The sequence below is a fragment of the Thermobia domestica genome, chromosome 17, assembly GCF_964235325.1.
Source record: "Thermobia domestica chromosome 17, izTheDome1.hap1.1, whole genome shotgun sequence".
Lineage (NCBI taxonomy): Eukaryota > Metazoa > Arthropoda > Insecta > Zygentoma > Lepismatidae > Thermobia > Thermobia domestica.
Genome location: NC_137470.1, coordinates 16,441,145 through 16,461,596, shown reverse-complemented (window position 1 = coordinate 16,461,596; position 20,452 = coordinate 16,441,145). Strand labels below are relative to the sequence as shown.

Below are 20,452 nucleotides of genomic sequence, written 5' to 3'. Positions count from 1 at the left end.
AAAAAAAACACTAATTGAACAGCTGATCATGCTCTCTGTGCCACCCTAATGAGGCCTCCAACTGAGAAAATAACTGGACTTGCTTTCGCCTACTCGTTCTAAGCCAAACAGATGAAACCATGCCACAAGACTCTTACGACCAACTAACGGTAATGTGGTGCCTGGAGAATGTAACCGATCAACACGTTTGGAGAGGCTGAGAAAGGGACAGAAAAAAGGAAAACAGGAGTTTCGATGACAACCAGTCTTTAGCAAGATTCAGATATACAATATAAGCAAGGTATTTCTATACGTCTTGAGTTCTGCCTGTATCAAGTGGCTCCTGATCAAACATATTTTTATACAGTTGTTGAAAATTATTTCCTTCATTCTTCGCGATATGTTGCATCAGCTTCAAAGACACAGGAAATTACTAATTCTTTTTAAATGGATTCTCATTTTTCTTCATAACGTCCTTGGACAGCAAGAAATGGTAATCGGTGCTGTATTTTTTTTTTAATGTACTGTGGCTGTGTACACAATGTTAGCCCCTCGCTTGTTTTAAAGACCATATTACCGTAATGTACCAACAGAATTTAATTTTTTTGGCTTGAAACAAAGAACTCGATTAGTGCACCGTTTGTGCTTTGTTTGTGCATGAAACTTTGATGTTTGTGCTTCATTTTTTCCTGAGATATATTTAAAAAAATCTAGTGGGAGGACAATCATATGGTCCACCCCTATTTTACTTACATTTTCATAACTGATAAGCACAAACGATGGGGTTTCATGCACAAACGATGGGGTTTTGTGCACAAAAGTTGCATTAACTAATAATAGTAATCCTGCAGATAGTACTTCGAATGGGTGAACAACGTAAACCTTCCATCTGAAAAGAAGTAACGAGAATTTGAACCCAGTTTTCTATTGTGCTTTCAGTATTCGACGCATATTTCCTGAACTATTAAAACAAAGTAGGCGGATCTCGTGAAGAAACAAGCACAAACAATGCAACTAACAATTTTCATTGTTAGTTCTTCAAGTGGGGAGCCACGGGGACAAGGCTAAACTTGACCCGATACAAGATTTGTGCTTGTATCTTCGAAACTAAATGAAACACAAATAATGTGGTGGTTTCATACACAAACGAACACTAACAATGCTCTAACCAATGACACTTATCCTATCGTTAGTGCTCCAAGTGGAGGGACAAAGTTCACGCATCTTTATGTATACGTTATTCCAACTTTCAGTTCAATCTGAAAGAAAAATATTTTAATGGGCGAACATAGTGCAGTGGTTAGTGCACTCACCTCCAGTGAAACGGGTCGATGATTCGATTCCCATCTAAGCAAAGGAATATTGACACATGGCTCAGTTAGAACCTAGAAGGCTCGTAGTACAATTACAATCTTAATACTAATACTAGTTGAATTAAATTCATAGCGTTTTGTTGGGGTGCAATGTGGAATTTCAGTTACCCGAAGCCACTCATGAAATACAGGAATCATATTAAAATGTTAATTTATTCCAAGTTCCATGTACACTAGATTTCATGGAATTAGACTGTTTATTTTAAAATGTTATTAATGATCAACTTCTTCAAGTTTACATATCTTCAAGTTTGCAATACATTTCTTAGTATTATTTTCCGCACTTTACTGGTTGTTATTGTATAAAGGTAACCTAGAAAGTTCTGTTGCTTCTTCACCCACTAACTTCGAACATCGAAATGTCACCTAAGACATATCTGGAACATCATAAGTAGTCCCCATCAGCATCGACGACCTTTTGCCAATGTTTTGGAAGGCCATGGATTCCATCGCGGTAGAACTTGGTGGGCCGTGAAGCGAAGAACGTATCAACTGCATTTTGAACCTCTGCTACCATTTGAACTGGCGTCCTCTAAGGTGATTCTCCAAGGAATGGAACAGGGAATAATCGATGGTGCAATGTCCGGGGAGTATGGCAGATGTAGTAGTTTTTCCCACCCAAGTCGTAGAATGGTGCCCCGGGTCATCCTAGCCACGTGGGGCTTAGCGTTGTCTTATAACAGGAGTGCTGTCTTTGCGATTCAGGAGTGCTGGCTTCAGGGTTTTGATTTTTTCTTAAACACGGCTCAACTGCTGACAGTACACAGTTCCATTGATGCTCTGACCGGCTGGTAGCAGTTTCCGATGCACGATGCCGCGAGCAGTCTACCAAACACACAAGGAGATCTTCTTCTGGTGCAGTGCTGGTTTCGTCTGTTTTGGAACCGGTTCAGGAGATGCTAACCAATTATGATGATACCGTGGAGCTTCTTACAGAACCCACTTCTCATCACATGTCAACAACCTGTCCAGATATGTCTCCTTCATCAGACGAGACAGCAAAGAAACACAGGTGTCTGCTCGCGTCGCCTTCTGGCTCGGTGTCAAATCATCTGGGAGCCATCGACTCAACTTGTGCTTCCCAAGTTAATAAAAGTGGTGCCGAATGGTTTCTCCACTTACTCTGAATTGTAGTCCAAGTTCCTCACACGTCTGGCCACTATTCTCCTCAATTGCTGCCTGAAGGTCTTGATTTTGTACATGTGTTGGTCTTCAGGCACATGGTGCGTCTTCGAGTGTTCCGTCACCCTCCTTAAACCTGTAAAACACCGCTGCATTGTCCGGGTAGTCGTGACACCCTCACCAAAGGCCTGACACATCTTCCTCCCAGCGGCGTTTTGAAATGGTGCAGCGTACAAGCCCTTATGACGCTCTGTGAAGGTTTCATGTTCGCTCTGTAGTTACACAAGTTCAGGGTGTAACTGTACTGCCACAACCAGGTAATATGTTTGACATACCCACACCAACAACTTACCTTCGCCTTATCTCCATTCGCATTCAAGTCACGGTGTGAGATCCAAGTGAACACAGGCCTCCACAAAAAGCGACAAAACTTTCTTTGTTACCTTCATATTATAGAACTAGTTTAGATTACTTTCTCGCCGGGTCGCTTATGCTAGCTACTACCTGAAGAGGCATACGTCTTCTGTAGGGGAGACATGTTATCTGGAATTACCTAAAACTGTTTTGCATTTTTCTGAGAGGAAATTTCATTTCTTTGAAGGGTTCAAAGAAGTTAATAAAAACTAGTACTACCTTAAGAATATACATATATATCCAATAAACATATCTAATGTGGAAATATAATGTATACAGGGTGTTTCATAAATGTGTCACAATCTTTTGAGAATAGATTCCTAACATGAAAATAAGAAGAAAAAGTTCATATGGATCTATGCTCAAAAGTGGATAGTTTCGGAGTTACAGGATGCCGAAACGCGAAATAAGTGAACTTGAAAAATTCATAACTCCATTACTATGAGACCTATCGTAGTCGGGTCAAAACATCACTGAGGAATTGGTATAATGTGAACTATCCAAATATCTATCTTTCAGAATCTCCGGTACCTTCACAATCATTTTAGAGAGGCACTAAAATGATTGTCTGGGAGCACTTGATCACTCTCCACCTACCTTTCTAAAACTTAGTGTACAAATACTGGGGTATTCTTAAACTCGAATATTTGGATAGTTCACAAACCAGTTCCTCAGTGATGTCTTGACCCGACTACGGTAGGCCCTATAGTAGTGGAACTATGAACTTTTAAAGTTCACTTATTTCACGTTTTTGGCACCCTATAACTCCGAAACTATTCACTTTTGAGCACAGGTCCATATAAACTTTTTCTCTTTCCTTGACGTGAGGAATCTGTATCCAAACTATTGTAACACATTTCTGTAACACCCTGTATAACATTATAAAGTCGCACCGAAAGCTAGAAATCAACTACTCCACTGGCGCTATCTCAGAGCACCTAAATACCAACAGAGTACTACCTATAAAACCGTAGTACCCTTAATAATGTTTATATTTTATGATCATTAACGACCACATTAGAACATTAACGTAGCACTAATGTCTGAAAAAAACAATTTTCACTGGTAGTGTTGGTGATGTTGGCGCCTAGGCTAGTTATGCCAATACCTCACACACAATTTCGTGTACAAACGTGCAGTAACGATTGAGACCATTTTGGCGCCAATCGGCGTTGGTGGTGGGGAGGACTGGTGCCTAAAGTAGATAAGCCTCTATCTCACATTTTGTTTCGTGCACAAACGAGAGCTTTGAGACGGTTGAAACCACTTTGGAGTCAATTGGTGGGGGTGGAAGGCTGCCGTTTAGACAGTCTCCGAAAATAATTTTTTAATATCTGAAAGTTACTTTGTGCATAAACGCCAATTTTGCGTGCACAAACGATTTTGGTGAAATTCTTCAGAGTTGAAGGGGTTGTCTGAACAGACTTAACCATTTAATCGTCATATGAACCTAAACAGAAAAAAATATCATTATGAGCCTTGAAGGCTTGAATTCAACTCCTTTATAGGGGCAGGATGGCTCAGTGGTAGAGCGTTCACCTCTGATGTGTGGTATCCCTGGTTCGATCCCATCTCGCGCTAAGTGGACTTTGTGCTGGACAAACACACTGGTTTTCTAGGGGTTCGTGGGTTTTCTCGGGGTTCTTCCGTTTCCTCCCACTTGATTGATCCACAATTGCATTCATTTCTCGTCATCACTCTCGTCATCTCGAGTCCTTTAGCCTAGCCGGTATAACCGTGGGACGTAAAACTTAAAGATTTCCTTTAATTTTATTTCTTCAACTCCTTTATGTTGTTGCTTATTATTATTATTATTATTATTATTATTATTATTATTATTATTATTATTATTGCAACACAAGAAAAATGTAATCTGATCGACTCGATATTTACCGAAGATATGCAGAGTTGGAAGGAAATGACATGTTAGCCTGTGCAACCCTCCCGCAGACATCGTTTGCGCCGCGTACCCACCGTGATAAGAGTTACGTAAGTATCATAATACAAGATCAAAGAGAGCCGCAGTTGTATTTTGTGTGTTTACTTGTTGTTTAAGTCACTCCAGAGCGCTGGAGGAAAGCACATTCACTACACTCAGCTTTCATCTACGAAACAGAAAAACAGAAAATGAAGCCAAGTGTTCTGAACTCAAAAACATCATCTAATCGGAATTTCCTCTGACGTCTTGTCATCTGAGAGTGCTTTGCTATCATTATGTAACTAGAGCAGTTATAACTGAATCGGGAATGTTGACACGGCGGGTGAGAGGAAATGTGGATCCGCTACCCAGAAACCATTTCCTGGCGCCCCCAAAACAGATTTTTTTTTTAAAAAACGTTTTACGTCCCATAGTTATGCCGACTAGGCTAAAGGAGACGACGATGATGAAAAATGAATGCAATGGCGGAATGAGGAAAGTGAGATGAAACGGGAGAACCCCGAGAAAACCCACGTACACGGTGATTGTCCACCACAAACTTTACTTGCCGCGAACTGGGATCAAACCAAGGACCCTATGCACCAGAGGAGAAAGCTCTACCACTGAGGCCAAAACAGGATTACGTCTGGCAAGATAGCCCCCCGACTTTAGAAAATTGAAACAATGACTAGGTCATTGGTTTGTACTACGTTTGTACTGTTTGTACCGAAAATATTTTCGTTTGTACCATTTTCCTTATAGGGTTACTTGAGAGGTCAACTTGGAGGTTATCTTGGCGCCAAGACAGCCCCCCATATCACAGCACAAAAAATTGAAATAAACCAGAGTTCTAAACCCATAACGGACATATTTTGTAATCCCCAAACACTGTAATAGGAAAAAAAATATTGGTAAACCTCTCTAAAGCGGACACTCTCTAGTACGGACACGGACAGTCTTTCTTGTCTGTTATAAGTATTATTTACCTCCTTTTACGGACACTTTATCCAGAAACAAGTTGAAAAGTATAGTAAAAATACATAGAACATGAGGGTGTTAGGGATGCGCTCGAGACAAGATTTGTGGCTATCTCGTCTCGAAAATGTGCTGTAAAAGTGATGTCTCGACTCGAAAAATGTATATTTCTCTATTGGAAGAGCCGTGTCTCGACTCGAATTTTGTGAGGAAAATCCTGTCTCGACTCGTCTCGTGCGCATCCCTAGAGGGTGTGACAACATTTTGCTTCCTCAACTGTCTGTTCAGCAACCGTGAGAAAGGGTCTCTGTTCCACAACATCCTTATGTTCTTTGCTTGCATTCTACTTCCACCTAACATGTTTCAGAAACAAAAGTGATTAACAGTTGCCCACTGTGTGGGATGACACATCATTCTACTGTCCCGCTGGGCGGAATCTCTAACCAAGCAGAAGACAAGTTTGGTATTTTTGACCACGGGTACGCATATTATCTTTAAAAAAAGTCATTACTGGACTGCAATTAACTCACGAATTAAAGCAACACACCAAAAACGTAGAAAGTAGCAATAAATGTAAAGTGCAGAGAACTATAACATCTTATTCCCATGTTGTGTCTCGAACATAGAGAATTGGATGACGCAAGATAATGCAGGTACAATAACATTTTGGTGATATTCATAAATACTGATTCATGCAAAAATATTTTTTCTAATAGCATTTTACCTTGTTTATTAATCTACGTACGAAAATATTGAAGCCTCTCTAAGGCGGACACCTCTCTATAGCGGACAATTTTTGATTCCCGACGGCTGCCCGCTTTAGAGAGGTTTCACTGTACTTATTAATGAGCATGGAAAAAGTACACATTACGGGGCTTATCTTGCGTACAAGATAGCTCCGCAAATACCATCCCCTCTTTCTCGAAAACTATCAGGATACAAACAAAACTTTTTTTTGGTACAAACGGTACAAACGATTTGATTTTGAATGGTGTATTTCAATTTTTTGTGCTGTGATAGGGGGGTATCTTGGCCAAGATTGACCCCCAGGTGAGCTCTCAAGTAACCCTGTAAGGAAAATGTTACAAACGAAAATATTTTCTGTACAAACGGTACAAACGTAGTACAAACGAATGGCCTAGTTATTGTTTCAATTTTCTAAAGTAGGGGGGGGGCATCTTGCCAGACGTAACAGAATTAGTCTGTTATGCGTTTATTAAACTTTTTCAATGCGTAATAGGAAATGAAGCTTATTTATAAGAAAGTGTATGAATCTGAATTTCATCTTATTTTATCTTCGAGTTTTTTTTTTTTTAAGCAATAGAAAAGTCTCGGCTGCCTGATCGACGCATAGGCCAAACCTCTTCAGCTGAAAACCTAAAATTTTCATTTAAAGTAATTAGACAAGCATTTCAGCACTTTTTGATATTTGACATATAAGGAAGTAAAAAGAGGTGGGAGGGTTAACTAATTCCCATACGAAATATCCGAATTTTGTGCGACACTTTAAGTTCAGAGAGCTCATTCGTGGCTAAGCGGTTAGCGTACGCGCTTTTTGCGTGGGAAACCCGAGTTCGATTCCCGGCGGGAGCTCATGTAGTTCGGATTCTACATTAATCAATAGGTCAATGTCTCACATATCCTCGATGCTGAAAGGGACGCTAAATTCAAAATCAACTCAACTCAGCTTCAAGTTCAGAGGACAAACGTTTATTTTGTTTATATAGATTTCTTGACTTTGTATACACTTTATGGTTTATCCTTCATGATAAAAAAATCAAGCTTTGGTGTAATTAGGCAATGGACGTACATTGAAGATGTTCTGTGTTTGCTGAGACCATAAGGAAGTTAACCATGCCTTTCCTTAATATAGAAACCTGATAAATAGTGGAAAGGCATTTAAGAACAACTGTTATACATGATCAAATTCTAAAGAAATCCGCACCACAACGTATATGTATAGACGCCATGCCAATCTTACTTTAAAAGTCACATCGCTTCGGTCACTGTAGAAGGCACCTGTTAGGCAACCGTATATTGACCAGAGGACAGGGTAGCCAAGCCGCTGAGCAGCACAGCCAGCAAACTAAACAATGGAACTGCGTATTCACTTGAGCTAAACAAAGGCCTCTCCAACGTTATGACTCACACAGTCAATGCACTCATGCATCTTTCTCCGCATCCTCTCCTGCCTCCCTCTGGCTCAGCTTGGTTGATCTTTCTCTGGTCAATATGTCTAAGGCTAGCCGCATATTGAACGGAGGACAAGACTGCCAAGCCGAGGCGCAGTACAGGCAGGAAACTGAGAACGATGCAACAACAACTGATAAAGCATATTCACTCGAATACGTACTTAACAAATACCTCTCCTACGTTGTGACTCAGCTACACAGTCAATGCACTCAGGCCTATCTCACCATATCCTCTTCTGCTTCGGCTTTCCTTTTCTGTTCTCTGGATAATATGCTGCTAGCCTTAGTATTTTGGAGGTCGTCGATCAACACAGTGTGTAGTAGTATGTAGATTACAGCCTGAATCTGATATTGCTGGACGAAAGCAGCTAATTCTTATTAAGTGACTTAGAGCGTGGGTACAAAATAACCTTCCAAAGCACAGGTTGGTCGTTTTCCAAAATTAATACTCTGACGGGTCGTAGCGTGTCAGTAGTTTATAGGATCCACAATAGGAGATACAGGGTTTCACAATAAATGTTTTCCTTTCGTACCTTCACAACATACACAGGAGCGCATGCACAAAAGCTTTATTTCTACCGCCTTTGTTGATAAGGTGACGACTGCCAGTGCACTCTGAGCAACGATGGCTTCCACGTGAACGAACGGACACTAAACAATGAATTATTGTTGGCAAGTCTAGATGGCCACGTTTCCTTCACACGATTATCCCTAAAACCTGTTTATCATTGAGAGCGTCTTTCGTGATGTCAGGAGAGAGTGAAGTGGAGAGGTGGCCTGTTGTTTCTGGGTAAGACACAATGACGGTGATGCGCGTGTCCGCAGAAGTACAGGTGGGTGGAAAAATTCAGCTTGCGTTTGCACTCACCATACAAGTTCCATACCTGTCATTCTAATATGAAAGACATAAAACCTAACATCCCTATTGTCTATAGTCTTTATAATGCCAACCTGGGTTGCTCTTGATTTAAATTTAGTAGAATTTGAATAAGTAGAGCACTCTGAGCTCCCCAGATTGATCTAATTTGCATGAAGCAACTCTATATTTCCTTGCATTTATGTGAGAGGTAATTTTGGGGATACTCCACCACTGGTTGCATTAATTGAGGGCCAACCAGAGCCCTATTAAAATAATAACAAAATGTCTACTTAAACATGTGTATTTTAACAGAACTAGTAATCATTTATGTGTGAAGTGTTGTTTGTGTAATGAAGACTTAAGAAAGTGTAATTTAAAGTGTGAATCATGAATACTGAATCGGATTAGCACAGAAATTGGTAGTGACACATACCTGTTGGTGATTATATTCGAACCAAGCACTGAATGATCGTATACCAGTAACAGCAGTCGGTTGTAGTTCAACGTTGGAACTTCTTAGGCAGTTTTCTTACAAGGGAACCTTCCGAAAATGATAGTTGCAGTGAAAGATGTGACCTATACCAATTGAAAGAGCTGTAACAGAGATGAGCATTCCCAAAATATTAGCTGCCCATATCAATAGATTCAAGAAATATAAGGAGTGGAAGTTCGGGAAACTGCAAGGTTGGACAAGGAGGGAAAAGTGCAAATTCCGCAAAAAGGGGGGAACGGCAAAATACAATGCTGACAAGTGATGTATAGAAAGAGACTTCCCACAATAGGGAACAAATGAAGGCCACCAATGGGGTTAACAGTGTTGCTAACTGCAATGAAAAGTAAATGTTTTACAAAGAGCACTATATGAAGTGAGTGCAATATTCAGTGTCAACCTGTCATGTAGAACATAAGATATGACGTGTATAATCAGTGGTACAATCTAACAAAAGAAATAGAAAAAAAAACAGAAGTACGAAAAATACGGAAAAGACGGAGCTGGCCATAATGCGCCACATTTGATCACGAGCTGTATATATTAGAATGAACAAAACAAGAAAGCACCAACTATGCAGGAAACCGACGTACCTAGAATCGAAAAGAAAACGAGTTCGAAAGTTGGCAACACTGGTCATGAAAATCCAGACAATTCTAATATAGTTAGGCCACTTGCTTCACAAAAAGAAAATTCCGGCAACAGGCATTAGCCTTCGCATCATTTGTGCATGCTCGTCAACATTGTACGTGCAATTGTTCGATGAGACAATGGTCCAAACAGAAGATACATTTGCAGTGAGTACAGTGGAATACTGCCAATCCGTCACACATGGTACAATCATCGCCTGTGAATGTCTCGAAACAGTACTCTAGAGGTGTCGGAACCTTTAATGGTCTTTCTATCACATATCCACACCTGTAGAAAGCATACATAATCAAAGGCTTGAATAAACCTGCCGTAAATTGCTAATGGGTTATGGCTTGAAGTTTCAGAAAATTCTCGCGGGACCAAATGTTAAAGTGAGTATCTGATAACACAAGTTCTGTAACGTAGCGCACAAAGTTCTTGTATGGTCAAAAAAATAAACATCAAGTGGTTGTATCAGACCCGTACAACCAGGAGGGATCAGCTCAACTTTGAAATTCACTCCGGATGGTACATGCTCGTAGAGCAAGTTGGTGTCTTTGTTCGCTGCCCAAGAATCAACAAGTAGCACAACATCAGTTAGGTATCTTTCTGCCAAACTTGGCCAAAACGCGTTGGCATAAAACACGCTTAAAGCACTCTTCCGCATATTTGCGGTTGTATATGGGAAGGCCTTAATATTCGGAAGAGTTGATAAAAAGTCAAAATGGCAGCCAAAAATATCTGCTCGGTGACAAGAACAACGTGCATTTTTGGCGGCCATTTGGAAACCCGTGCTTCATATAGCAAATGTTTCTTATAGGCGGTGTTGCATCTATCCAAAGAAATATCATCCGCCCCCTGTTCCCATTTGAAATGTTGCGTTTGACCCCTCGAGCCTTATGATGGGGACATTGGGGACTTGCTTCTTACAAAGTTTTCTTGGCCCTCGACATGAATACATTCCTGTGCAATTCGATTTGCAACATCCCTTTTCGCTTCGCAGCAATTTGAGATCACAATGTTCGATGCCATGTTAAGACACAACATATATTTGTGGCGGCCATTTTGAAAACCATGGTTCATATAGCAAGTGTTTCCTATAGGTATTGTTGCACATTCCATTATTTATCGAAAGAGGTACCACTCGGTCCCTGTTGCCATTTGAAAGTTTGAAGTTGGCTCCTGGAGCCCTATGATGGGGATCCTGTGGGCACTTGCTTCTTACAGACATTTATCACCCCTGACATTGGTACATTCCTGCACAACTTGATCCATCACATTTTTGTTTGTTTCGCAAATCTTTCAGGTCACAAAGTTTCGTGGGACACCCTGTATATTCCCACATACGACCCAACCATGACATAATGTTCACTACTTCTATTATCGATTGTTGGCTCAACCCTACCATTTCATGTTCCCAGACTTGACATTGCCTCAATCACTTCAGCATTGATGCATTCCGAGTGATGCCTGTTGCCTGAATTTTCTTTTGTGAAGCGAGTGGCCTAACTATATTAGAATTGTCTGGATTTTCATGACCAGTGTTGCCAACTTTCGAACTCGTTTTTCTTTTTGATTCTAGGTACGTCCGTTTCCTACATAGTTGATGCTTTCTTGCGTTGTTCATTCTAATATGTACAGCTAGTGATCAAATGTTGCGCATTATGGCCAGCTTCGTCTTTTCCGTATTTTTCGTACTTCTGTTTTTTATTTTCTTTCGTTAGATTGTACCACTGATTATACACGTCATATCTTATGTTCTACATGGCGGGTTGACACTGAATATTGCACTCACTTCATATAGTGCTCTTTGTAAAACATGTACTTTTCATTGCAGTTGGCAACACTGTTAACCCCACTGGTGGCCTTCATTTGTTCTCTATTGTGGCAAGTCTCTTTCTATACATCACTTGTCAGCATTGTATTTTGCCGTGCTCCTTTTTTTATTTTTGTTTTTGCGGAATTTGCACTTTTCTTTCCTTGTCCAATCTTGCTGTTTCCGGAACTTCCACTCCTTATATTTCTTGAACCTATTGCTATGGGCAGCTAATATTTTGGAAATGCTCATCTCTGTTACAGCTCTTTCAATTGGCATAGGCCACATCTTTCACTGCAACTATCATTTTCGGAAGGTTCCCTTGTTAGTAATAAAGTTAATAATGCTTAACTCGATGAATCGTAGAACTTTGAATGCTACTTCTCTAATATTAATCCTCTGATAATGATCCCCTGATAATGATACCATTGAATAAAATAAAAGGGTTTTATACAACTCAAACTGCTGATGTTCCAGTAATACGGTTTCAGCACTCGGGCCGATTTTCATCCACGTGCGTCCCAGATCTAAAAAGATCTTATTCAACCAAATTCTCACAACCTCAATTCAATCATGATGACACGAAACAATGTCACTTTCTTGATGTCCTCATTGTCCGAAGAAAAGTGTGGATGTTAACAAATTTATTACATAACATTACAAGCTCTTGTTGATAGACTAGAATTCATACAATTTGAAGTATACACATACTGTATTCTCTGCACATATCTCTATAACGACAAACAAAAGTAAATTAGGTCTCCTAAAACTCAAGACCATACTACAATTAAACTAAACAAATTAAACCAATAATTAATAATTATCTATGGTCTTGACAATAAAACGGGTCATGATTAGTACGTCGTGCTTTTTTGAATTCCTCACTTCTGATTTAATTTGATTTTAAGTTTACCGTCCCTTTCAGCAGCGATGCTATATGAGACGTGAACTTATGGTTTAAAGTGGGTTCCAAACCACATGAACTCTCGCCGAAAATTGAACCCGGATTTCCCACGCCAAAAGCACGTGCGTTAACCGCTTATTTACGAGTAAGTTCATTCTTCACTTCTGTTCTCTGATTTTATTTGGACATTTTACGAGATACTATCTTCCAGCAGAATAACGTGCTACCCCATACCGCTTAGTAACTTTGCAGGCTTATGCAGGCTTTCTAACCTAATCCATCAGTTCTTCGCATCTAATAGTTATCGAGCAGATGTAGAACATGGTGCTAATACATTGCCGACAGCCGGGCACCGGTAGATGGTTATTGACAACGTGCGATATTGTGACCCAAACACATTATCTGCACGAACAGCTAACTGCTAAAACAATTGCTTGGGAGTCCGTTGAGAGTGTTTACATGTGCTTTTAAGGTGATTATTGTCTGTTTTTAACATCCTGTATAGCATGTTCGGAGTTCCCAAAGAGGAGTATGCTAGGGTCACTACAACCTTTTCATCACATTCTTCTGTACCAATTTTGGACCGAATTTGTGAATTCGTATTAAATGTTCTTAAATTTGTTTCCACCATTGGAATTATATGAAAACTGAAACTACCGGCCTATCAACTTACCCAGATTCGTTCCTCAGTCGTCCCAGTTGAAACACCAAGTACAGCCCAAAAGATTCTGGAATATTAGCCAACTGTTGTAGTCAAGGGATGAGCTAGGGGAAAAAGTGCGTACGATATTACTTAAAGTATTATTAATTCAATTTATCAAATAATATATTGTTTTACTTAACCTATGAAATTGCTATAGTTATCAAACGAAGACATAATAATAATGACAGTAGTAATAATAGTACAGAAACAATTATCTGGAATATATTTTCGCTTGTTTAATGATAACGTTGAGACCATTGGCATTCTAAGGAAGAAGATAACTATATGAACTTCAGAGTTTCCTTTTTTCTTATGACGGGGAGTGGGTCATGGTGGTTCAGTGGTAGAGTGCGTGGGATCCCTGGTTTGGTCCCAGCTCGCGCCAAGTGTGCTTTGTGGTGGGAAAACACTGTTTGTGGATTTTCTCAGGTCTCTTCCGTTTCCTCCCTCTTCATTCATCTCACCATTGCATTCATTTCTCCATCACCGACTCCTTTAGTCTAGCCGGCATAACCGTAGGACGTAAAACTTAAAGATTTCATTTCATTTCATTTTTTCTTATCACACTGAATAACTTTGTGTATTAATTGTAGTAACATTGGCAGGACATGTATGAAGAATATATGGGGATCTCATTATATTTAAGTGGGAAAATCACCGGGAGAAAAATTATTGGTTAGAATAAATAATTGACTTTGATTTACATTTTGTCGCAAATACAAAGGTTATGAATGACGGGACTTAGTATCTTGCAAGAAACCGGTTTGCCCGTTTTCCAAAATTACCACTCTCACGGGTCATGACGTGTCTTATAATGAATCTTTTAAGCAGGAAGACATCTTGAATATTAAATACGTCTAAAATAATCAAGAGTAAATCTGAATCCCTTGTACAGTGAACGCTCCAATTGCGAAACAGGTTACTTTGTGTAAAAGCTCCTGTAGCATAATCAGCGACGCAACAAGGTAGTTGTCGCCCGGGGCAAGAACTCGCCCTAAGCACCCACTTCCCCGCTGACATACCAAACCAAAATGCTCCCGAACTACACCTGATATTGGCATCACACAATAATCCTCCTATTCCATTTTTTCTGCAAGTGGTAAAAGCTTGATTTCAAAATTGCAGTACATAATTTATTTTTTAGTACAAGATCAAACACCAAACTAATTAGTACTTAATTGCCAAATAATCTGAGAGTAGCATGCTTGACATATTCTTATAGTCTTATGATAATAACTGCATATTACAATGCTTTTTTGGAATTATATTGGGATGTGTATATACGTATATAGAACGAATCAACGGTCTGTTGCTTTGGAATAGAATATTAAATTATGACAAACAGTCAAGCTGTGGTCTCGAGTATTATGCTCGGACATTTTAAAAAGATGGAACTAAATTTTAACTCTGCGGGCTCTTTTGGCTGCAAAGGTTTTTACAAAGTACTCAAAAGATAGCTTTGAAGCTAATTTGTGCTCTATGGATATGATCCTAACGTTGGTGAGTCATTGTTGTCCTGTTAAGTTTCTGAGCTATTTTTTTTTTTTTAATAATCTTTAGTTTGCTTGCCTTGCCTCATAGTAAAAATAAATGTTTCCCCAGTTTTGCGTCCCCCAATCCAGCGCCCGGAAAACAAGCCCCGTTAGCCCCCTTAGTTACATCACTGAACATATTTGAAACTGTACAGGAGAGACTTTTTGCTCCCATTATCTTTTGCACATTTTGTTCTGTCACTTATGTTTGCATGGGTATAGGCTAATCCCTTTTGTATTGGATACTTTCATAAGCTTTGTGTGGACGAAAGCCTTTGTTTGAAGTCATGTATGCATCAAAAGCATTACTAAGATCTACATAAGCCGTTTATCCAAATCAATCCTTCAAGTCTTGAGCCCTCATATCGACATATGGGAAATTTTGACAGTATAATTAAGGTATGACCATTCCATGGTGGTGCTACATATTATTTGAAACAAGATCAATGAATGTCGCACGCTTCTGATAAGGTTTTGTATTTATCTGTATCATGTAAAAATACACTCAGTTTTCCAGTTTTCAGCGAAATTAAACGGCGTGACAAACATCTTGGCATTTGAAGGCGGCGCTCCAAGTTCCCTGCAAATTCTGCTAGCAAATGAGAGGCCAGCGTTATTGCCACGTTTATTTTCTAGACATCCATGTCTATCCCCTGCCACCTGATCGCGCTGTAGTTTGTCTGCTTAGACAAAGCCACACCCCTTTACCACTTGGCAACGTCGCGTCAGAGCTTGCGTTTTATTCGTTTAGCTGAAATGCCAAGTGTTTGTCACATGCTTTAATTTATGTCATTAACAAGAAGTAGGGGGCACGGCTCCTATGTGGTAGAAAATGAAATAAAATATTTCAATTGAACGTCCCACGATTTGGCCTTTTAAGCTAAGGGAGACGAAGAATTAATGCAAGTGAATAATCGTGGAATGGTTGGTGTAATGGCAATGTGGGAGGAGACAGGAGTATCCTGAGAAAACCCACGGAGACGATGGTATCCACCACAAACTTATTTGACTGAGGATCGAACTAAGGATATCGTACACCAGAGGTAAATATACTACCACTGACCCACCGTGCTCCCCCGGCTACAATGAGAAAAATCCATTATCGGAACAGTGGTATGTTGTAGACATATACGGAATCCATATGTTTATTACGGGAAATTTGTACCAAGGATACGTTATCCATACGCTACATGTGTACTGCTTTTTTTCCTCTTACACGTTAGATCAGCGTTTCCCAACCGGTGTGCCGTGAATGGGCCGCTGGTGTGCCGCGAGGAATCGAAACAAAATTACTAATTTTATAGCAATCAAAATGCAAAAGGTAGGAAGGTAGGGAAAAATGTATATTTGTATTTCACATTACTATGAACCTCTATTATGAATCTACAATTTTAAGTTTCATACCAGGTTACTGTTCTATATATTTCTAATGTTCAAAAAATGGTTATCCTTGTTATGACCATTATTGCTTCTTTATTATTGCAGACTATTTCGTAACTTGAAAATTTAAAATATCATTCAATCCTTTCGATAAATTACCTACATTTGAGTTTTAAAAGTAAAACAGATTTGTTTGTTCGTTCGTTATTTAGTGATCTTCCTTCTTAGTAAAAGGTTGAATACACTTTCTTTTTTTTAACAAGGCGTATTTTTAAAAACCTGAGTCCAATATTTCATTGCAATTGCTTTCTATTTTAAAATTAGAATGAAAAATAAGCATAATGATTTACCACGGGGAAAAACAGTGATAGAGCTTTCTTCTCTGTAAGAAGGAGATCAATAATCACAGAAAAATACCACAGTGTTTTATATTTACAAATAATAATATCTGTAAGTGTGCCGCGAGAATCCAAGTAACACCCGTAGTGTGCCGCAAGTTGAAAAAGGTTAGGAAACGCTGCGTTAGATCTTACATCATGCCGCTCCAGGATGTCTGACATCTAACAGTTTTCCGTATATTAGATAGTATACGTATGTTATATACGTCAGCTATATGTTATATACGTCCATTTGTATGTGAGATCCTTACAACCTATACACAGTTCTTTGTTTCATACGGAAAGTACGTATAGATGGAATACTTATGTGAAAAGTATTATAAAACATACGTTTTCGGTTACCCGTATGGTGCAGAATGTTACTTATGGTACGTTAAGTCCAAGAAATATATGATTTACGCATGTAACCTACGTTTTTACGTACGGCGCATACGTTTTCTTTCTCTGTGTATGTGGTAGAGGGCTCACCTCTGGTGCGATTCCAGACCTCATGAGTTTGTTGTGGACAATATAGTATAGGCTATGTGGATTTTCTCGATATTATCCCAGGGCTGGATTAACTCATCTGGACGCCCGGGGGCTAGAAAAAATATGTGGCCCCTGCTGACTTAACCTAACACATTTCTGAAAGTACAGTAGGAAAGTTAAGGGAATATGTTTCATATTTTTTAGTCATATTTTATTTTATGATGATGATTGCATCTTCATGATTCCTTTTAGATAGCAAGTTGAGATTTTGATCAGAGTGGAGGAACCTATCCACCTGAAGGCCCGGGGCTATAGCCTCAGTAACCCCCTCCCTTAATCCGGCTCTGGGCTATCCCATTTCATCCCACATTGCCATTCCACCAATTTGTATATGATCATTCACTTTAATTGATAACCTATCTCCTTAACCTATAGATCACAACTGTGAAACGTTAAACCCGAAATTATATTTCGTTTTCTTTAAAAATAAGAGGCGAAATGAAAGTCGACAAGAACCTATATTTTAGATCCATTTCTCGCATCTGAAAATAGGGTTAGAACCAAGGCCTCTCCTACTATGAAATAATAAAACACCATCTAGGGACAAAAGATCTCTAAATTTTCTAAGAACCTGTAAATTTAATCAAACATTGATTCACGAGTCGCAGTATATCTTATATTACTTAAGGGGCGCGGTGGCTCAGTGGTAGAGCGTTCACCTCCGGTGCTTGGGGTCCCTGGTTCGTTCCCAGCTCGCGCCGTGTGGACTTTGTGGTGGACAAACATCGTGCTCGTGGGTTTACTCGGGGTTCTCCCGTTTCCTCCCACTTTCTTCATTCCACCATTTCACTCATCTCTCATTATCAGCGTCTCCTTTAGCCTAACCGGCATAACCGTGGGACGTTAAACTTAAAGATTTAATTTCATTTCATCTTATATTACTTCCTTAATGTTTGTTGCTGCGTACAATCTAGCGAAAAAAAAAACTTGAATAATATGTTAATATAATAAAAAAATATATTAAAAGAGACAGTACTTTATCTCGTACACAAAACTTTAATAGGTTATTAGCAGTTCGACAAAGCATTTGCTGTAGTAATGAACATAAATCGAAGAATATGTTAAATTTTGCTGGGGTCTATGAAATATTGCCACACCCTTCTTTTAAAACAATGCCACAATTGTATCAAATAAACTAAATCGTGCTGCACCTAAAGTTCCACAACAGTAAGTTCTAGAAAGCTCCGACTACTCACGAAAATTTCCATTTAAACATACACAAGTGGCGAAAATAGAATTCGAGGCAGACATTCAACTGTTGACCCACTAAGAAACAACAAAATGGCGTCTATGGTAAAGACGTATTAACACAAGTAAGCAAAGCGGATAATGTTTTTTTTTTAATCTAACGAAGTAGTTAGATTCGTCAATTATCGTAAAACGTATAACCTGCGAGCTACTTAATATATATACATGTATATTTAAAAAAAACGAATCACATTTGTCTAAATACTCAAGTTAGTTACGTTACACAATGGAATGTTGTAGGTCAGCCATCTTCAAATTGCACCACAGTACGTAACATCAAAAAAGATGGCGGCACTATTCCAAATGATAAAAGTAATAAATAAATCACATTTTTAGAAAAACTTTTAATGCTATCATTTGTAAAATACTTTAGAAATCTTGTTTATTATTTTATTGCAAGATTTTAAATAGCGTCATCGAGTTCTCATAATTATATTCATGTTTTGTATTGAAACTATTTTTTTATTTTAATAGTAGCTCAGGAAATGGAATGTATTGATTTTTAACTATTGTCATAGCGTCTCTAGCGGGGGGGACGAGGGGGTCGCGTCCCCCCCCAATATTTTGAAGTACAAAATATTCAATATTGTATTCTAATTTAGTTTATTTACTAACGACAGAATAACAAAATAAATAAATAAATAAATAAATAATAATAATAATCATATTTATTTGGAATATATTATTCAGGCTGTGGAACGATTATAGAAATATCAGAGTTCTTGATATACCTTAGGGGATCCGTGAAGGTAAGCAGAAAGGTAACAAATAGAATCGAAGATAATAAATAGGTTGGGCTAGGTAGCACCATGTTAATCACTTTCTTCGATGTCCCCTCCCCCAAATTTTACATGCCAGAGACGCCAGTGACTATTGTTAAGGATATATATTCTTATTCCTCAGTATTCATGGTTGGCTTGTATAACGCAAGAAACTCTGTATTAAACTCCTTAGTCATATTATAGGATAACGCCATAGATACCTACAAAATATTTTCTATGCTAGTAAATGTAGAGAAAACAAGCAACTCTTAACTTGCGATTATTATTTTTTTTTGTCCAGAATGTGTTCATGCAATTAATAGAAACTTATATTTCAGTTTGAGAACTCTTGAACTTACGTTCACGGGAATCTGCAACGACAAACAACGCACTATCATTGACTGTTACTTCCCGCCATATTGTTCTTGATCACACGATGGAATGTCACAAGTCCTCACTTCCGTCGGAGTCTAATCGTCACGCACCAACGCCATCTGTATCAAGATGGCGTTGCACGTACTCAATAAACCCTAACTGGTCAACCTCACATCCGTTTTAGTACAGAGCACATTTCGTTAATTTTCACATTCCATTTTCCTCTTAATGACAAACTTAAAAAAGGAGTTGGTTTAGTTGTAGGTTTCTAAAACTTAAAAAGCAAGCTTTCAGTAATTTAATTAATATTTTTACTCTTCGCATACGAATAAAACACTGACTGCATAAATGTTGCCAGTCTAGACTGAAATTATCCAAAACCATTTTATTGTAATTATGCCTCTTTATATTGGTAATTAAAAAAAATATTTTAGAAATCGTAATAAATAAATTCGAAGAGTGTTAATTATTTTAAAAATATAGCACAGAAAATTATCTAACAAAAAATCCAATGCAGTAAAATAAATTGAACTTGTTTTGACTATGCAAATTCTAATACTTCAGTGCTTTCAGAGTTACTAGGTATATTCTGATACTGATAAACAGTAAATAAACAGTGACTATTCGAAATTACTCTAAAATTTTGTCTGAATACTAGTGGTGGATCTAGCCCGGAGCCAGGGGGTCTAGCCCCCCAGTTTTTGATTGACTAAAGTAATTTAAGCTATTATTTATATATTTTTGAAAGTGTATAGTCAATTCATCATATACCTATGGGATCTGTCTGTCCCCCGCCCCAGATTGTTACCTTCTCGATCCGCCTCTGCTGATTACTTACAGATGACTATCCTCCTA

At 38.7% G+C, this 20,452-nt stretch overlaps 1 protein-coding gene across 1 annotated transcript in view; it reads right to left on the bottom strand.

Moving 5' to 3' along the window:
- Positions 1 to 19,711, bottom strand: part of LOC145673825 (uncharacterized) — a 46,398-nt gene extending 26,687 nt beyond the window's left edge. Inside the window, exons 1-2 of the mRNA XM_081743598.1 lie at positions 19,582 to 19,711; positions 13,346 to 13,437 (exon numbers count right to left, since the gene is read on the bottom strand). The gene's annotated coding sequence lies outside the window, so the exon portion shown is untranslated. The remainder of the gene's footprint in view (positions 1 to 13,345; positions 13,438 to 19,581) is intronic.
- Between the last annotated feature and the right edge of the window lie 741 nt (positions 19,712 to 20,452).